The following is a 16,609-nucleotide window of genomic DNA, read 5'->3' as shown; positions in this document are numbered from 1 at the left end:
GTGCAGTTTATTTAAAACTGCTGTGTGGACAAATTAAGTGGACAAATTAAGTCCTTTTTTGAAACATCTAGTCCATCTAGATGTTTAGAAGTGCCCCACGTATGTTCAATGTAGAGGTAGTAAAATATCACTTTTGTAAATATCTTTTTACTAAAATTCATAGGAAATACTATCTTTTGGGAATGGAATTGTTAAACCACCTCTGTGAGCAATATAATATAGTCGATATTTGTTCAGTAGTTTGGAGGAGGTGGGAGGAAAAGAATTGCAAAAGGTAATATGCTAGTGTGTTCATATTTGGATATTTTCAGATAAAACCATTTTTATACGTTATGTGCATTTTGTTTTGCTGTGTATATAATGGACAAATAAGTCCTAAAATTGCAATAGCTAGTCTTTAGATGTTAAAGAGGTTGCCAGTATATGACAAAGTAGTAAAATGATCATATTTTGTACACTTTGTGTTGAAATTCATAGGAAAGCTTGTCTTGTGTAAATGACTTTTGGATATGAATTTGTTCAACCACCTCTAAATATTACACACACCTGTACTTGTCCACTGGATTGGTGGTGAAGAGAAGGGAGTGAGAGGGAATAGTTCAGGCCAACATGGTTCTATTTAATAGACACCTCAGATTATAACCATTGTTAGCATGTGCAATTTTAACAGTACTGTGCACATAGTGGGCAAGTAAGAATTATATGAAATATCTAGTCTTTCTAGACGTTTAGAAGTGCTTGATATACTTAAAAGTAGAAGTAATAGAATGCTTCTTGTAAATAGCTTTTAAAACCTGATAGAAAATACTGTCTTTAGAAATGGAATTGTTAAATCACCTCTCTGAACAGTGTACTCTATGTACTTGTTCACTACTAGGTTGAAGGAGGTGGGAGGGAAGAAATTGCAAAAAGATGCTTTGCTAGTGTGTAATAGAAAACTTTAGCTTATCCTTTACCGCTCTATATGTTACATGCATTTCATTTACTTTTACTGTATATATTGTGAATATACTGGACAAATAGGTCCTAATTTTATAATATCTAGTCTCAAGATATTAAAGACGTTGCCAATGTATGACAAAAGTAGAGTTAGTAAACGAACACATTTTGTACACTCTGTGTTAAAATTCATAGAAAGGCTGTCTTCTGAAAAGGACTTTGGCAATCAGGTTGTGAAATCTACCTGTAAGTGACACATGTGCCTACTCAACCTGTTGAGTTGATGGTAGTCAGGAGGAAATGAAGGGTTCCAAACTAGAATGTTCCTATAAGGAAGACACTTTCAGATATAACCATTGTTACATGTGTGTAGTTTATTCAACACTACTGTGTATATAGTGGACAAACTTAAGTCCTTATTTGAAACATCTAGTCTTTCTAGATGTTTAGAAGTGCACAAAATATGTTAAAAGTAGAGGTAGTAAAATGACACATTTTGTATATATCCTTTCGTTAAAATTCATTTCAAATACTATGTTTTGGAAATGGGATGATCAAACCACCTCTCTGAGTAGTACACATTATTATATTTGTACTGGTTCAGGGAGGAGGGAGAAGAAAGTGCAAAGGGCTTTATACCAGTATATTTATAGTTAGGCAAGATTAACCATCTTCCCTTGTGCCTGTGCATTGCGTTTTACTTAGCTGTGTATATATTGTATGTGAAGGACAAACTGTTCTAATTTACAACATCTAGCATTTCTAGATGTTACAGAGGTTGCCAGTGTGTGACAGAAGTAGTTAGTAAACAAATACATGCTGTACAGTTTATGTTAGATTCCTAAGAAGAACTGTTCTGAAAGCATGAGAAGTAAAATTGTTAAAATCCTCTCTAAGCATTACAGATGCTTATTGTACTGTCCACTGTGTTGATAGAGATGAAAAGGGGAAGGGTTTTAGGCCATAAAGTTCCTTCCTATTCAGAAGACACTTTTAGATTATAGCCTCTGTGTGCAGTTTAATCAAATCCTTATTTGAGATGGCTAGTCTTTCTAGATGTTTGAAAGTGCACAACATATATTAAAAGAGTTAAAGTAACACCCTTTAAGTATTTTTTCTGTTAATATATAGGAATGGTGGTATTTGAGGAATGGAACTGTTAAATTTGATGTCTTAGAGAGTATGCTAACTGTTCACAAGGGAAGGGGGAGGGAAGGAAGTACAGAAAAAAGGGTTCTGTGCCCATGAGTCTTTAGAGAAATTAAAATTATCTAACCATTATTACATATATGCATATTAGTAAATATTGCCGTGTATTCAAGGATAAAGCCTGAAGTATATAAAAAGTAGAGGTAGTAAAATAATCCCTTTATCAAAGCCCTCTTGTTAGTTTTTAGGAAGGACTGTCGTCTGGGAGTGTCTTTGTTAAGCCACCTCTTGGAGCCAGGTGTTCTGTATTTAGTCACCGACGTGGTGGAGGAGGGAGAAGAGGAAGGGTGAAGGGAAGGGCTCTTTGCTAATATCTCCATACCTAGAAGAAAGTTTTAGGTTATAACTATAGGTCTATATGCATTTTTGTAAAGTTCCTGTGTTTACTGTGGACAAGGTTCTTTATTTTGCAACATTGGAGCTTTTTAGATGTCCTGAGGTGACAATGTCTGATAAAAAGTAGAGCTAGTGAATTAACCAATTTGTAAATATCTTTTTGTTATAATTGTTAGAAAAGAGGCATCTTGGACATGGAGTTGTTGAACCATCTCAGAAATGGACATCAGGACTTGTTCATACCGAGGGGTGGGTGTGGATGTGTTCATATTCACACTGTGGTGATAACCACTGATGTGCATGCATCTCTTTAGACTGCTATAGGAATATGTTGTTAAGTACTTCCACCAAAACTTGCCACCTTGCTAATATTTTAAAGTATAAATCATAATTCTCGTAGAAGCATTATACTTTGTGTACTCTTGCTTTGGGTCTCATTTTTAATGGAACATGAAGGGAACACATTATTTTAATTGTAACTTTGTGAATATCTTTTATCTAAAGGTTTGTTGCTATTTTTGTCCTTTATGAAATTTTTGTCACCAAGTAAGGCAGGATTACATTTTCTTCCAGATTGAGTTGATGTTGGGTATTCTTGGTTATCAAAATACTCATAGCTTTGGGACTTTGAAATGCTAAATATTCATGATGTGTGAGAAAGCATGATACATAACTGTACCATCTTAATTACATAAAAATGAAAGCTTAGTTGTGTAGATACACAGGACTTAGAAGGACACGTCAGACTGTAAACTGCATGTGATTATGGATGGCTAAGTTCGTTGCTTGTGTTTTTCAGTTTCCTATATATGCACATGTTAACTTTAAAAAAATAAATGTTACTTTAAAAGCCAAAAAAAACCCAAAAAAACAAAAACTCACTCATTCAAAATATACACTGAGTATATTAAGGGTTGTGCATCCATGTCCACAATTTTACATCATTTTCAATGCTCACCAAAAAGCAGTTCCAAATACAACTTAACAGCCACACCAAAATTCCCCGCAACCCACCAGCCCTAGGAGAGTACTTTCTGCCTCTGCTAACTTCTGTGCTTTTTAAATTGATTTATTTCTAAAAACATATTTTTATTGCCATAGCTGGTTTGACTCAGTGGATAGAGCTTTGGCTTGTGGACCAAAGGGTCCTGAGTTTGATTCTGCTCAAGGGCTCAGTTGCAGATTCCACCCTGGCACAGGCCTTGGTTTGGGGTGCATGCAGGAGGCAACCAATCGATGTGTTTTCCTCACATTGATATTTCTCTCTGTCTTTCCCTCTCTCTTGCACTTTCTCTAAAACAACCAATGAAAAATATCCTCCAGTGAGGAGATATGTGTGTTTGTGTGTGTGTGTGTGTTTGTATATATATATATATATATATATATATATATATATATATATATATATATATATATAGTATTGATTTCAGAGAGGATTGAAAAAGGAGAGATGGAAGCATCAATTGAGAGAATCATTGCTCGGCTGCCTCCTGCATGCTCCACACTGGGGATGGAGCCCACAACCCAGGTATATGCCCTGACTGGGAATCAGACCATCACTTCCTGGTTCAGCGGTCGACTCTCCACTACTGAGCCAGGATGGCCAGGTTGAATTCTCTGCTTTAAACCTGACCTCTGTGCATTCAATATGGGGAAACTTCTTCTCTGGAACACTCCAGCTTGGTTCCCATGACCTTCCTCCTGCTCTTCCTACCCTCAACCGCTCTTCTTCCCAAAGCTCTGAATGTCAGTGCTTCAACCCTGAGGCTTCCCACCTCAGAGCCTCGGGACCTCCTCGGAGGGCTCAGAACACACCTCCTAACAGTGAACATTTTGGGATTTCAGAAAAGAGCCCATCATCCCTTTTGAGTGTGGGTCTTCTGCATGTACTGCTGTCCACCAAAGGCCCAAGCTGAGAACATGGGCTCACCCTGGCCCTCCCTCGCACCCCTCACCCACCTAGTCAGTCCTCACTGCCACACCCACTGCAACTGAGCTAATCCTCCCACCACTGGCTCCATCTCCCTGCCTGACCACCTCTGTCTTCTACGTTGTAGCCAAAGGGACCATTAGCATGAAAACTTCTTTTGCCATTTTCCCACTCAGAACCCCTCTGGTGCCTTTAGGATAAAAGCCCAAATTCTTGCAATGGCCTCTGCCTGCGCCTCTGTGGGCCCCACACAAACCCTTCTCCTGCTCCTCACACATTCTGGGGCTTCCCTGTCCTCCCCTACTCTGACCTGCAGAAAAGAAACAAGGTAGGAGCCATGCTCAGCTCTGCTTTCTAGAAGGGGAAACTGAGGCTTGGAAGGCTCAGGTACAGGGCTGTCCACTGGCTGAGCCGGAAGTCCAGGTGTGCTGACACCTGAGCCCCAAGACAAGTGGCCTTCCTCAGTAAATAATTTTTGAATACATGAGTGTTAAATAAATCAATTCTTAAACTCAAGAACTAGCCTGTTTCTTAATAATGAAAAAAGGCTTGTTCACATCATCCTACATAATAAAAGAGTAATATGCAAATTAACCATCACTCTACGAGAAAGATGGCGGCGCCCATAGCAGCTAGGGCAGGACGCTGGCTGCGTCACCCCGGCAATGAGAGGCCAGCAGGTACTGCAGTGGTGACCTGGACCAGGCAAACACCCAGCAGTGCCTGCTGGCGGGTCACCCCGGCAATCTGCGAGCAGGCAAGCATGGCCCAAATGCAGCACCCAGCAGGACCTGCTGACAGGTAGCTGGGCATGGTGGGTCGCCACGGCGATCCCCAAGCAGGCAACTTTGGCCTGCAGGCAGCACCCACCATGGCCTGCTGGTAGATCACCATGGGGATCCCCGAGAAGGAAAGCGCCCAGCAGGGCCTGCTTGCCATTCGCCATGGTGTGGAGCAAGCAGGCCCCACAGAGAGCAGAGAACCTCGGGGAGCGGGCCTAAGCCATCAGGAGGACATCCGCTCATGGCTCCCAGATTGGAGAGGGTGCCGGTTGGGCTGAGGGACCCTCCCCTTCCCCCACCTCGTGCATGAATTTCATGCACAGGGCCTCTAGTATATAATGAAAGCCCAGTGACCAAACAGCAGAATGACCAGAACAATGACCAGTCACTATGAAGCGTAATGACCAATAGGGGGCCAACACTCCATGTAGGATCTGCCCCGTGGTGGTTACTGCGCTCCTATAGTGCTGACCAGAATGAGCGGCACTTCCACCACAGGCTGATCCTTGCAGTCCATGTCCCCCCCACCCACCCACCAGTACATGAATCCCTTGCTCTGGGCCTCAAATATATATGTATGTATATATATCTGCCTAATATGCTAACTGTCTCTCCAACCGTTCGACCAATTGACCAGATGCTATGATGCACACTGACCACCAGGGGTCAGATGCTGTGACTGGTAGGTTTGCTTGTTGTGGGTCCAGCTGATCAGGACTGGGCTAGATGGGACAGACACGCCCTGGAGCCCTCCCACGATCCCTCCCTGGCCCAATCATCCACCAGTGGGGTCCCTCGGTCAGGCCTGCACCCTCTAGCAATCTGGGAATCCTCGGGGCATGTCGGAGAGCTGAATCTGTGCACCTAGCCTCTAGTTTTAAAGATTAAAATATCAAATCACAGAAGCAGAAGATAACAGATTACTAGGCAATGAAACAGCATTTACCCCACTTATTTCTATGTGCTGGTCAGCTTCTGAACTCTTAGGTACTTAGGAGGCAGGTCGAGTGGCCCATCGTACCTTGTCTTGTCCTGGAACTTGCCGCCTGCCCTGGTGGCTTCGGCCTGGGTCTCTGTGATCATTTAAAGTGACAAAACATTATCTTTTCTCAACAAAAAGCCCACATTTCTCAGCATTAACACATTGCGTACCGCAAAGGTATCTCTAAGACGTACGCCAGGGACCGCACGTTTTTGGGCAAACTGCACGTTATTTAAATCATCATAATGAACTTTAGGTGTTGTTTTCATTATAACATTTTTATTTACAAAAACAATTAAACAATTAAACAATTAAAGTTCCTAGTACTTTTCAAACGTATGGTACTGCGTAAAACATTTTCCTCTATGAAGAGGGACCAAACAAAATTTACATAAGTATCTAGATTCGCTCCTTTTTCCTTGGGCATGAAAAAGGAGAACACTTGTGAGCAGTCCTTAACAGAGGACGGGCGAAACATGAGAAAACTCCTGAGCGGTAGGAAATGTGTTAATAAGATCAGTCCCATACCTTTCTCTGTGAAATTTCTTGTAAGTTTTTCCAAAATGACTAATATGAGGAGAGACTGTACCAGGTGGAAGTGATAAAAATAGGCAATGATGGTGAACAGGTTGTCACACTCTTTGCCTTCACTGCCCTTTTTACAGACGTCATCAAACTTCCTCACTGTGGCCTCCAGATTGGGAGCTTTCACCTGCACAAAGGAAACAGACGAAACGTTATTGCAAACACCTGACAATTGTGGCAGCAAGTTCCTCTCAGGGATCCTTTTTTCAACAAGCTGTAGTGTTTATGCTGAAGGAGTCAGTACTTTTAAAATCAACGCATCATTATACACATGGCAGGATGCACAGGCCCACAGGACATACACTTTAAAAACATGTCTGAGTGTACAGTATTGATACACAGCAACACAGACCGGCAGATGCAGCACAGAGCAATCTGCCACAGCACTGGAGCCTCCCCTGTAAGCACACCCTCTCGTCTTCTAAGTCTAGGGAGGACTGCCTCAGCAAGCAGAGATTTGGCTCCTTGGAAAAATACCACCGCACATCTCTGTCTGAAACACTGCACATCTAACGGCACTCATTCTGAAGTTCCCACTGAGCCTGGAGGAGGAGGCATAGAGTGGTGCTGAAGTTCCAGTTGGGAAGTGAGACCTGCACAAATGCAGTCCTGCTGGACCTGGGAAGGAAGACCCCGGAACAGAACTAGCAGTTGTGACCAGCAACTCGGCCACTAGACGTAAAAGATTAAACTCTGACGAGCAGAAGCTGGAAGAAGAAACCTGAGGGGAAGAGCAGGTTATGGGGGGCTGCTTCAATTGTGGGTGCAGCTGAGCTCAACCAGACAGGTTACAGTGTGATATACACGTGTCATTGCTGAAGGGCAAACACTAAATGCTAGAAGACTCCAGAGAAAGGCACAGCTGGGCAGATGAGAATGACTTCACAGAGGCCAGTGTCCATAGACAGGGGACATTCTTTAGGGAACAAATAATAAATATAACCTGTAAACTCCCTATTGGAGCCCCTGCATGAAAATCAACTTGAAGAGCATACTATGACCACGGCATTAAGCTCAAATATAACTTAAAATAGAGAGAGAGAGAGAGAGAGAGAGAGAGAGAGAGAGCGAGAGAGAGAGAGAGAGAGAGAGAGAGAGAGAGAGAGAGAAATTACCCAGCCAGCATGACTCAGCAGTTAAGAGTCAACTTACGAACCAGGAAGTTGCAGTTTGATTCCTGGTGAGGGCATCTGCCCAGGTTTCGAGCTCAGTCCCCGATGTGGGGTTTGCAGGAGGCAGCTGATCAATGATTCTCTCACATCACGGATGTTTCTATCTTTCTCCCTTTCCCTTCCTCTTTGAAATCAATAGAAATATATTTTTGAAAAGAGAAATTAGAATTCTGCTGACATAAAAATAATCTTATATAACAGAAGCGTAGTATGCAAACAGTCCACTCCAAGGGGAGTTGTCCTGGAGTTCACCCAGGGGGCGGGGCTGGCTGGGGGAATGGAGGGAGTATCCAGCTACCAGCAGGCAGCTGCTAGGGACCCTACCAGTGTATGAATTTCGTGCACTGGGCCTCTAGTTTATGTATAAACTACTCATGTTGAATGTTTTCAACACACGATTGGAATTAATTAATTACATCAATGTTTCTCAAATTTTGAATTTATTTGGTGTCTTCAATATAAACTACAACTTAGGAGAGCGTTTAAAACCAGCAATACCATTCACGTTGCCGAAGTTATTAAGCACTTACATGAGCTCTGATGGGGCTTGCACAGACTCTGCGGAGACCTGATGTTTGTTGATAAAGACTCAAGAGCAGCGCAGGGACCGTCCCCCTGGGCTGGTGACACACTCTGGGTCCCCCGAGGACGCTCCTGTCCCCACAGAACCGGAGCTTCATGGACGCCCATCCGGAGAGCTCATCCCTCTGGCACAGGTTTCAGGGGACGCCATGCTCCCAGGCACCATGCCGAGGCCCCTGCACCAGTCCTTTCTGGTGTCCTTCAGGCCAGGAGAGAAGTCGATGTGCGAAGTGGACCAATGACCTCCTGTGCCCACGTCCAGTGGACGCCTGACCTGCTGCAGGGGGTCAGGTCTATGGCGTTTATTCCAACTCGGTGACATTCTGTCTGAGCCCAGACCCTTGGCCTGAGGAGGATCCCGGTCCGTCACAGGAGGACTTGGGCCCAGGAAAGCCCTGGGACAGCGCCCTGAGCTGGGGCCACACAGGGCACAGGCAGCGCGGGCTCCATCACCCTCTGCGGGAGGGCGGGCCTGGCCCGTGCGGAGGAGTCTTTCTCAGAACCCAAACCCCGACTTCAGAAGGCGGCTCCCAAGCAGCTGGTCCACGCAGAGTGGGGGTCCTCAGCCAGCGCCCCGCAGCCCCCACTGCCCATCTTTGCTGCAGAAGCTGCCTGACTCCCTGCAGGGAGCACACCTCCACCAGGGCTGCCCTCTGAGGACGCCTGCACGCCCTCCTCCCCGCAGGGCAGCCGCCTCAGGGCTCCGCCCACCGCCCCCAGGCCCACGTCCCCGCTTGAGGCTTCCGGCCCCGCGCTGCCAGCAGCCACACAGCCTAACAGTCCTGCACCCCCGGAATCTGCTGTCTACTGGACACACCTTGCTGACTCCCGGCAGAGGCGGGACTTCCGGGTGGTGCTGGAGGGCAGAGCACTGCGACAGGCGACGCGTCGCCCCCTGGTGGCGGGAGGCTGCAATGTGTCCACTGTCAGAACTGTGCACTGAGTAGGTGAGTGCAGAGATGGGCTCACTTCACACAGGAAAGCCCTGCAGGTCCTGGTACGGAGGCCTCATGCCTGTAGGAAAATGTGCCCTTGGGCCTGGGCGTGCATTTACCAGTATTTACAGGAAATTTCTACTCAGCTTGATGTTCTGAGTCTGCTGTTTCCACTCAACCCCGGGCCTCGATGTCTCCGTGTGCCGTGTGATACCTGTCCTGAGGTGTGTTCTGCAGTGTCCCCACATCCATGCGGACGGGACACAGCGACCGTGGCCTTATTTGAGAATGGGGCCTTTGCAGTTGTCATCAAGCTCAGAGGAGGCCTTGGCTCTTGGATGGCTGGGCCCTCACTCCAGTGACAGGTGTCCTTGTAAGAGGGAAATTAGACTCACTCGCAGAGAGAAGGTCATGTCACTTGGACCAAGAGATGGGTGGGGAGGATGGGTCTCTAAGCCAAGGAACCAGGGATAGCTGGCACCACCAGAACCTGGGAGAGGTTTTCCCTTGCAGCCCCAGAAGGTCCAACCATGTCCTCACCCTGATTTCTGGGGGTGAGTGTTTCAGAGGCAGTGTGGAGAGCTCTGGTCCCTGCCCACCTGCCCAGATCACTGTCTCCTAAGCTCCTGCAGAGAAGGCACAGTGGAGGAAGGGACTCCCAGCTGCAGCCTCCAGGCTGGGGGTGAGGAGGAGGAGGGGGAGTGCCTGGGGCACTGGCTCCTCACTGCCTCCCTGGGCACCTACCATCCTATGCCTTGACAAGTGGACCAGGGCTGATATCTGCCCAGAGGGCCTGAGACCAGGTGTGCAGGGCTGTGCGAGGGAGACTCAAGAGCAGACATGACAATGTTCGTCTTCCATCTGTCCCACCTCCTCCAGTGTTGCATATACTCAGCACCCTCACTACCTCCACCCAAGTCTCTACAGGCTCTCCCTCCGGTCTTACACCCTGGACAGCATGCCTGTCTCTCATTCAATCATTTCCTGGTGATAATTGGGAAGAGGGAGTCAGTCACCCTTTTTGTCACCACATTTAACAGGAACTACGTGAAGTAAATCCATTTGTTCCCACAGAGTGCTTAGAAGGAGTCTGACCCACAGTAGCTGCTCAGTGAATGAAAGTCAGCACCCTCCCCAGGCATTCAGGGCAGTTGGTGGACAGAAAGTTCTGTTTCTCTGGACCTCGTGAAAGGGCTGGTTGCACATATAAAACATCCCATGAATGACACAGGGGCCGATGGGTGTGCAACAGGGCTAGTGGTAGGGCCAGGGTGCTATACAAGTACACTATAAGAAATTGAGGCTGCCATTCAGAAAAGGACTACCTGATTGAGTGAGGTTCTCATAGACACCTTCAGCTTGTTTTACTTGATAGCATAAAAGAAAACATCATCCAACATTCACGTTGGAACCACACTCATCTGTTAGTTGAGGGCAAGCATAGGTTGGCTATAAATACAACTGTTGGCAAAATCAATGAGAACTTTCTAAGGGAATCAATGAGCTGTGTGCATACATGTATATGTGTGTGTGTGTGTGTGTGTGTGTGTGTGTGTGTGTATGCATACAGATAAACATATTCCGTCCCCTTCCTCTGGTTGGTTGATAAACACTTGGCTGTATGCTTCCCAAGCTTTTTCCAAACTTTTCTAATTTTCGCACTTTGCTGTTCTCCCCAGGAGGAGTGCCCCTTGTCCCATAGGTGATCCCCCTGTCTCTGCAGGCAGACCTCAGCCCAGAGCTGTCACGTGGATATTTCCCACTCCGCAGATCACAGAGATCTCAGGCCAGTGTAGAGGTGCATCTCTGGAGCTCAGTGGGGTATGGTTTGGGATGCCCTCTCAGCAAGGAGACCACATGGTACTGCCCAGGGACCCACCACCTGGGTGTGGCTGGGTATTTGAATAAAACATTAGAGTTGGAAGCAGCTGAGGGAGTGATGGATACCACACGGTAAAGAGAGAGGGGGATACCCCACATGGTCTGTGTGGAGAGCGGCTACTTTGTTTGGATAGGTTCAAGCTTCAGACTAATAAGAGGACACGATCCTGTCATGGGAAAGCCACATGCAAGTCCCGGCACAATTATAGCCAAAGGCTATAGTTATAAGTTTGACCTTATGGTCCGAACCTGTGGTCCATGTCGCTCAGTGAGGTAGGCTGTGGGAGGTGCTTCATAGAGTTCAGGTGCATGTAATTGAGTAGATTAGAAACCTGGGAGAATATTGTGAACATCTTGACCATGCCCTTACTTTGTTTCATGGAGTCTGGCTGTAAAAGTAGACTCGGCTTGCAGGCCATGGCACTGTCTCTCTATTCAGAGGGCAGCGTCCCACCTAGCCCCAGCTTTATTCTCTTGTCTTTCTTCTTTAATCCTTCACCATTGCCACCCCCCACCCTTTCAGGTTCACCCATGGCATGGCCATGCTGGCACAGCACAGGTCTGGATGGGGGACAGAGGTGATGAGAGGATGAACAAAGAGGCTTTGGTGGGGGGAGGATGGTGAACCATGTGCTGAGCATTTTGAGTTGGAGGTGTCTTTGGGACATCAAAGCTGGCAACAGATCTGGAGGTTCCCAGGAGAGGCTGGGGCTTGAGGTGTTTGGAGCCTACTGGGAAGATTGCAATGAAAGTGGCGGATGGGTATGAGCTTGAGCTGGAGGGTGGTAGAGTGTTGGGTGCATTCTGAGGTGACCCATGGAGAAGCTAGACCACGAAGGGATGGAAGTAGCTAGTGTGGAGGCTGAGGGAGGGAAGGTTCAAAAAGGAAGGTCACCCAGGGTGAATGCCAAGAGGTTGCATGGGGCTGAAATGTTCAGGGACACAGGCAGACCAGTTGATAAGCCCCTGCCAAGATCCAGGGAATGGGGTGTGTATGGGACCTGGGATGAGAACAGTCATCTAAGATGGAGTGGGCAGATTTGATAGACATTCTCAGGTTCAGGGGACCTATCAAATGAGGGATATGGAGAGAGGTGGGGTCCAGCCTGCACCACAGGCTTTTGGCTTCTGTGATTGACTGCTGGTTTGCTTGAATAATTAGGGAGCCCAGAGGAGCCAGGGAGAGTGGACGAAGCCTGTAGCCTGGACAGGGGAGCTAAGGCAGCCGACCTCAGGCTTGAAGCTTAGGAGTAGAGCTTCAGACCTAGGGGAGCAGGAGGTCAACCCTGCAGAGGGGGCCTTGAGGGAGGTACCTCCATGGTGGAAGCAGTCAATGAGTGTTCATGGAAGGAATGAGTGAGTGGCAGAGCGACTGGGGAGTGTGAGCCCTGTCCCAGGGGAGAGAGAATCATGGGACAGAGGCTGAGAGCTCCAAGGGGTGACTGGCCAGTGTCAGAGCCTGCAACAGCCAAAGGGGCATGGGAGGAGGCCTGCAGGTGGCGCTGCTCAGTTTGGCTCAAAGCATTGGGGAGGGCAGCTAGGCTGAGTGGGCAGCTCCCACAGCTGCAGGACCTCAGGAAAAAATGGGGAAGGAAGTGACAGGAGGCAACTGACAGGAGAGGTTTGGTGAGGAAGGAAGGGGACATGCAGACGGCAGTTGGACAGAACACCATTAGATTAGGTCTGGAGGGGATCTCTACCTGCCTTCCTCCCTCCCTCCTTATCCTGACATTCCTCTTTGAATGGCCTTGGAAAAATCCAATGGATCCCTTTAAGCTGACCTCCTGTTGTGATATAAATCTCCTATAAAAATGGGATTCAACTAATAGGAGCATAAGATAAACGCTGTTGCAGGGTAAGCAGGAAACCTCGCTTTCCCATGCTCTCCTCCTGGCAAAGGGAGCTGGTAGATTCCAGGGGCTCAGAAAACTGGGGGGCTGAGCAGGGAGCCCAGAGACCCAACGCCCCAACAGTGCTGCCAGTGACGAGCGGTGAGGAAAACTAGGACTCAATTCTACAACATCTCATTTTATTACAATTCCGTCCTTGTGTTCCAGAATCAATGGCTACTTAATACAAAATTCAAAGCACTCAGAAAATGGACCATGTTAACATTTCTTTCTCAGTACTTGAGCTCAAATGGAGAAAATCCTTATAGAACCCAAATCACCAGGTTTAGTACATCCCACAATGAGCACCTTTAGTAAGCAAGAGGAAAAAATATGGGTCACGAACCCGGCCAAATACACACAGCAGCAGATGAGACTCCCAATGCAAACACATGACTCCCTATAGAACATTCATAGAGTGTCCCCCAAGAAAGGTATACAGAGATCAGACTCCCAATGAATATGAATGACTCCCTTTGGAATATAAACATGGAGTGTCCACAAGAATGGTGTACAGAGGTCAGACACCTGATAAAATGAATGACTCCCTATGGGATGTAAACATAGGGTGGTCCAAAAAATGTGCACACAGTGAAAAGAAATAATAAATCAACTCCTGAAGGACAGAATGACTGCCTTTTGAACATAAATATAGGGCGCCCCCCCCTTCAATGTACACACAGGTAAGACTCCGGTGGAAGAGAATGACTCCCAATGGAACAGAAAGTAGAGTTCCAAAAAAATGTGCACACAGATTAACAGCTGACAACTCACTGAATTTTCACCCCTTTTCAAGTTTAACTGATTGGAAAAAATGGGTGAAGCCAAACTAAGCTTTGAATGAAGAAAATTTCTCCACTAGGCTTTTTACGGGGATACATAAAAGATAAAGTTGAGGAATCCAGGGCAGCTATGGAAAGAGATACGTACAAACACCAAACCGAAGGAACGATTCTTGTTGTTTGCACTGCCTTCGCTTGCCTTAGTTCTGGTCCAGGCGCTGCTGCCGAGGAAGCAACGGAATCGCAAACACCAAGAATCACTGCGTTCTGTCTGTTCACATCTTCTGTCAACAGCAGCTTCGATGCCTGGACTGTGGCCCTTTCTGTGCCAGACACCTCATCCTTTATGTGTCCCCAAAAGAAAGTCCAGGGGATACATCTTTGTTCAAAGTTTAGTCTGGCTTCACCCATTACGTCAAATCTGTTAACCCTGAAATGGAGTGAAAATTGAGTTATCAGCTGTTAAAGTGTGTTTACATTTGGGGGGACACCCTGTAGTATATATATTTGGGGGACACTCAAAGCACATATATTTCACAAGTGTGAACACATGTATGTAATATGTTACACTTGGTTCTTACCCTTGGAAGTCACTCAGAAATAATAAATCAAAGTGTCATCCTCAATGGGGGACGCTGGGGCACTGCAGCCACTTTGCAAATCAGGCTGCACTGCCTCTTGCACATGTTCCCCCCTGCACACTGTGGACACTTGCTGGGAGGGAGCGGGCAGGGCTTTCACTGCCCCATCACCCAGGCCGGGCAGACTCAGTGTTTATAGAAAAGTGGCCTCAGGAGCCAGCTGGAGAGAAGCAAAGCCTGAGGCCACCTGCCTGGAAGACCGCCCTGGCCTGAAGGACGTGGGGCCCAGGCCTGGAAAGGCTCTGGGTTAAGAGTGAGCCTGACTCCAGGGTCCACCCAGGGCCTCCAGGTCTTTGTGGTTTGGCGGGTCTGGGCTTCTCCTGGGACCACCAGGCTTCTGGGAGAGGGAGTCGAGTTGCCAGACCACAAGGGCCCAGCCATGAGCCAGTGCGTGCATGTGTGTATCTGCTCACCTGCACATGCACATGCACATGCATATGCACACACATGCTTTAATGGAGGTGAAGTAGGTGACACGTGTCCTAAGGGGCATGCTCACACAGTGTCTGCCACTGGGAAGGCGGTTTTTCATTGCACTGTGAGCATCCCCAGGCCAAAGTGGATTTGTTCAAAAGATACCCGTGGCTGGAGGTTCAGACAGGAGTTTCGCATATGGGGTGTGACCCTTAGGGCTGGCACAGCGTTGTCACTAACAGAACAAATGGAAGCAGCACGGGAACCCGTTCCTCCTTCTACAGCCGCTCGGGCACCGCAGGCCGACAGGAGAGGAGGCCGTTGTCTTCAGAAGACGTGTTGGTAGTTTGAAGGCTCTGATTCATTTTTTGTGTTTTCTTTTTTTGGGTTTTTCATAAATGAGGGAGGGTATTTGGTGGAGGAACTGGTAAAAGGAAGGGAATCTCCAGTATCGGGAAAAGGGAGAACCTATTTTGAAGGGGGTGGGATGTTCAAGGAAGATGAGGACTGACAGCGTTTCAACACAGCCGGGCGGGCCAATGGACACTTGTCTTTGTTCTTCCGTTTGTTCTTTTTGCGCCCAGTGGCTAAATGGTTATCCCCAGGTCACCAGGAGAGGAAGAAAACAACACAAAACAGCAAATAAATGAATTGAAGAACAACAAATGACTCTACATTGGCTAAATGTACTTGGGAAATCAGAATCCTGTCCTGCCCAGGAGAGATGGAAACAATCCCCACGGCACAACCAGAATCAGGACTCGGTGAATGATTAGGCTCTGACTCCATCTAATTAATTCAGTGGCAACCTTGTGCCAATGCTTTACTGAGCAAGTGAGGAGAAGTGCCCCTCCCAAGCTTAAGTAGTACAGGTAAGAGAGAACAAAAACTGTGCTATCCGGCCACCTACTGGACAGCTAAAGAAAGACCTCTAATTATCAACCTGCTGAATTGTGGAAAGGAAAATGTTCCTAAATAAGAAAAGTGCTCACCACTTCAAATGTGCCAGCAGAGGAACAACCCATCAAGCAGCATGGACCACCAAGGTAACAATTACACAGAAAGACAATGACTATATTCTCCAGAAAGGAACTCAAAATAATGGGTGATTGTGATATAAGGGAGAGAGAAATCAAAACAGCAGTCATGGAGACACTCAATGAGATACAAGAAGGCAGTTCAATGAGCTCAGGAATAAAATTAATGAACAAAAGAAGGACCTTACCAAAGAGATGAAAACTATAAAATGAACCAAACGAATTATGGAACTAAAAAGCTCAATGAATGAGATAATGAATGGATATATTAATAACTGATACGCAACAAAAGCTAGTTGCTATGTCAAGATGGCCTGACATTTCCATCTTAGTCATCAGTCATTCAAGGGCTGGCAAGATGTAGACATAAGTGAACTTCACTTAAAAATGCAAATATATAAAATAAAAATTCAAGTATTTCCTTCATTTCACTATTTAGAAAATGTACAACTGCTCAGTAAGACATTTTACAAAAACTGAAATAAAAATGCTTAAGGAAAGTAGCAATTAAGA

The sequence above is a fragment of the Myotis nattereri genome, assembly GCF_964212035.1.
Source record: "Myotis nattereri genome assembly, chromosome: 21".
NCBI classification, from domain to species: Eukaryota; Metazoa; Chordata; class Mammalia; order Chiroptera; family Vespertilionidae; genus Myotis; species Myotis nattereri.
The sequence above is the reverse complement of the archived record's forward strand: the minus strand, read 5'-3'. Positions refer to the sequence as shown.